Source organism: Cyclopterus lumpus, chromosome 19, assembly GCF_009769545.1.
Source record: "Cyclopterus lumpus isolate fCycLum1 chromosome 19, fCycLum1.pri, whole genome shotgun sequence".
In the NCBI taxonomy this organism is placed as follows: Eukaryota; Metazoa; Chordata; class Actinopteri; order Perciformes; family Cyclopteridae; genus Cyclopterus; species Cyclopterus lumpus.
Window position 1 is genome coordinate 11,839,620 of NC_046984.1, and position 4,811 is coordinate 11,844,430.

Genomic DNA, 4,811 nt, shown 5'->3' on the forward strand with positions numbered 1-4,811 from the left:
AAGGAGAGGGAGATTGAGAGAGTGAGGAGAGAGAGTAAGAGGAAAGGAGGAGGGAGAGAGTAAGACAGCTTGAGAGAAGAAAAAAAAAGAAAGAAAAGAAGCAAGGGGAGGAGAGAGTGAGCAACATACACACACTAAGCCATCTGAGTCAGGGCTGAGGAGGGCACTTTCCTACTGGCAGATGTGAAAAGCCACGGAGGACACGAGGAAGAAGTGTGACAGATTCATGTTCATTGGATGATGAAGATAGAGAACGATTTGAGGGAAGTTCACGATGCACGAGCATTCAAATGCCGATATTCTCCATCATGTGGCCATATTTTTTTTAATGTTTCAATAATATTAAACAGTTGGCATTGATTTTATGCAGTAATGTGAGGAAACATTTTATTTTGAGAACCAGCAGAACATATTTAATAGCCGGCAGCCACTCCAGGCATATATGTAGATTTTCTTCTCGTATAGTTTTCTTTAGTTTACATTGAAAGTTAGTTTTTTTATCAAGGTCAGAATGTTTTAGTTTTTTTTCCTTAGCTGTTTGAGTGGGTGTGTACTGGGAGCTCTTGTAGATTGGAATGATTCCAAGCATCTGTGGTCAGTCAGTCTGTGACCTTGATAGAAACAAACTTTTGAAGGCGCACTCCAAAACTTCTGTTATTATTCTATTGGATATGACAAGATGTTACCCACTACAACAGTTATCAGTAGAGCCAAAGGGACGTAAGTGGTCCAGCAATAAAGCAGATTGCAACCAAGTCCCACTGTACACCACTTAACCACAGTAACTTCACTGATCCACAATATGCCTTTTCAACAGCAATATTTTCACCAGCCAGTGGTATTAATAGGTGTTTTGGCCACTTGGAGGCAGCATGACAAGCTGTTGACTCAACATTGTCATATTATCACCTTAAACATGAACAAGATCAGCAAACATAAACAACATTGGCATTAATCTCTTTTCTCGCATTCGATTCTCTTTTCCGCTCTGGTCTTGTATCTATCAACTCCTGAGGGAGATATTTGTCTCTTCATCTGCTCAATGCTCCTCACATGTTCATTAGCTTGATGCTAACTTTGTCTGCGGGGTTGTCACCACGAGCAACACCTTTTACATTACACATTGCCATTTGACCCAGCATTAAATTTTTCCCATAAACTATGACAAAGAGTGTGGATTCTCAAGAGAAGTTCACTTGAAATGGCCTCAGAAGAATGTAGCTGCTATAAATATCAATTCAACCTATGCTTTTCCTGCTATGATATGTGATAATGTCAGCTCTTATTCAGCTGGCTTGGTCAAGTTCTATATTAGTTTTAGTAAATTATATCTGCTGCCATGATTAGCAATAAGGCTTTTTAAACGTCTGTGCTGCTGCTGTTAACGCTGCTGTAACATGTGTTGCTACCAGTGCCGTTTAGACTTAGTGGAAGAAATTATGTTTGCATAACTGATGCATTTTAGTCTGCTGGTATGGGGAGTTCTTTGCAATGGTGGGATAGGTTTTGTTGAAGAGTGGCTGGTTCTCTAAAGCAGCAGATTACATAAGAGCTGGTGTCCTGTGCTGTACCTGATGTAGTTGAGATGTTTGGATGGTTGCTGTGTTTCATTTGGTGTTTGTGTATGGCAAATGACAAGCTCAAAGCCTAAATATTAAAATGACGATTCAGTACATATTCTGTAATGATTCCAAATGAATTGGCAAAATAAACTCATACTTGTCCAAACTCAGTGCGTTGGCAGAGAGGGCTCTGCTTGATTCAGGAACCATTGCCAGCTGTCAGTTCAGTCCCCAGTTTTCAAAACTCAACTGAGTTGATGCGATTTAAAGTATATTATATGTGTATATTTGTCTGAATAATTGCACGAGGGATGAATCATCCAAATCAGTCTTTGAAATCCTTCTTTTCATACACTTGTAACTTAATCTTCTTTCATTTCAATAAGGAAGAAAGATAGCAATCTTCTTGCTGTAGCTTCTATAAAGCACAGACGCTTGTGTTTTTTTAATGTTCTTCTGTCAACTACACACAGTAAACATATACATTCTCTCTCAGAGGATAATTAAGCTCCAGCTAACGAACAGATGTAACCACAAAACAAACCAAGTCACATTGTATACCGGTATGACTGAAAATGTTGGAATCATCCAGTAATATTAGATTTTCATGAGAGTAGTGTAAGCAGAAAGTATAGTCCTTCACATGCGTGATGCTGCTGTTGTCACAGGACCGGACAATGATACTGAGTCAGACACCTCGAGCAGCGCTTCCTTGCTGAGCCTCTGTAGCGGATGAGAGTTTAAACTAAATCAGAGAGATCACAAAGCCAGTAAGATGGAAAAGGTCTTTTATCTTCTTAAATCGTTTAGCATACAAAATTACCACAACAAACTAAAATATAGTCGTGATGTCGGAGTAACCACACCAGGACTGGCACCTGCCGAGCCCCCCATCAACTCAGAGAACTAACCATGAAGTCAAACCACTGGTTAGATACATACTCACATAATTTAAAGACCTGTAAGTTTAACTAAATTGTGAAACAGTAAGTATGTTATGTCAAACTTCTCTGAAAAGTGCTTCAATAAGCTGTACTCTATTTGCATACTGTAGTGCCCTCATGTGGCATTTTACTAAATACTTTATCTCCACATTTTTCTTATGAAGTATTGGACAAATAAAACAGATTGTGCTCCCTAGCGTTATTGCAGTTCTGTTTAATGAATTAAAGGGCAAAGTCATGACACGTATTTCGTTTTTTATTCTTTAATTAAAAGTATTATTCTGATATAATTCAGTGATGTCCCTTCAGGTGTCCTCTATTCACTCTCAAGGGAAACACACCTGCTGGGACATCACTGATTTAAATTTGGCCAGTAGTACAACTCTCTTGAACATAAAACAATTGACAAATAAAATCAGACAAATCAGTCTAACAGCAAATGTTGCCCTCTGTAAATGTGTGCTGATTCGGAAATGGAAAAATCGGTCATAACCAAAATTGAATGAGTAAGTGTGCCATTTTCTTAACAAGTAACTAAAATACACTACTTGCACTATTTACCACCTTTCTGCACTACATCCCCAATTCACTGTCACTGTTGTTGTTGTTGTTGTTTATATTGTACATACATGTTGCTATTGTTGTCTTTAACGTCTTTTTATGTATTTTTATATTTATCCTGTCATTTGTAATTTAAATATGTATATACGACCAGAGCGTACGTGTAACCGGAGTCAAATTCCATGTATGTGCACACATACATTGCCAATAAAGCTGATTCTGATTCTGAAATGTTCTGTCTCATTCCACTGACTGCATTTACTTTTTTCAACCAGAGGATGGCGCTCGCTGCTCACTCTTGTAGTTAATAAAAATAAATAAGAAAAGCATCCAGAAGTTAACAACTTGGCAGATGAAGAGCTTTATATAAAACGTGATGAATTCTGTCACAACACATTGTTACAATAGATAACAGTTGCACTTTTTTTGGTTGTGATCAAGCATCCAATAAGTAAGTTTTTTGCACAATATATTCAAGATTTGTGGTATGGAGTTGATAGTTTGCACTGCTATGTCAGGACATCACCACACCTCCATGCAGCGGCAGCACACTATTGTATCAGCACTAGGTAGGAGAAGGTGCAGACCACCCATCTTGCTCACATTCCAACATGCACACACGGGACGGCCTTGTCAGTATAAATAACAGGCCATCTTTGATGTCTAAATTCAGGCTGGACTCTGCTGGATAGTGTATCTGTTGGTTCATTTTTATTTAACAAGGGAGAAATTACATTTTGTCTTCATAGTCAAGATAGTGTAGAAATCCTGATCTCTTTAATGTGATAAAGTTTCATTGACATTTCGCATAATAACCCCTTATATAAAAAGAAAGCATTTCAGCCCCTTGTATGTTTACACAAGGGTTCAAACATGAGTAACTTCCTCGTTTCTTTCTTCTTGGACTCTTCCTTTTTAGGCAATGGGTCGCTGCCTTGCAGTCCCCTCTTGGGATTCTGTGGGAATTCCTTAGCTGGTTTACTTGGCAGTTGGTTTTCAATCATAAATTATTGTGATTTCAGGGTGTGAGGTTGGGACGGAGAAGGCATTGCCAAAAAATGGACCACTCTTGACGAAGCAGTGTCCTGAGTTTGCAAAGTGTTGTGTGTGGTTCGTGTTATCTTTAATAAGCGGCAAAGGAATTCAGTCTCTTATTTTGCAACATTGCAATTAGTGAAATGACACCAGTGGGCAACCATAGAGCTGTGATGTATCACTGAAGCTTCCTCTTCATTTGGTTTAAGTCCATTAGATCCTAATTGAGATACACGATCTCATGGACGGTAACAGATTATCCTGGGATAGTAAAAAAAAAAACCATCCCTGAATAAACATCCCATTATCCTCTTTTATGGATATATTTAGTAGCATAAAGATACAACAGTACGGTTTAGTGTAAAGTTTATTGGGAATATCCTCGTGGTTGTTTTCCGTGAGGTCAGCAAAACTATCTCTTAACAGTCACAGCTCCAATGGCTGTGCTGGAAGTGCCAAAGGCAGAGCTTGTCTTGCCAGTTTACAGCGGCTGGAATCTACTCCTCACAAACAGTAGACACATATTTCCCTTTTTAGGGCATCAGAATCTATTACGTAATTTAGGGAGCACCTCGGATCTCTAGCAAACTCGCCTCGAAGCGGGAGGTGCCCGATCCAGAGTGGCACCGCGATCGACCAATCATAAGGCGAGGAAGTTACCTTTTCCGCTCGCTGATTGGTCAGAGGGCAGAGCGCTCCGGCTGACGTT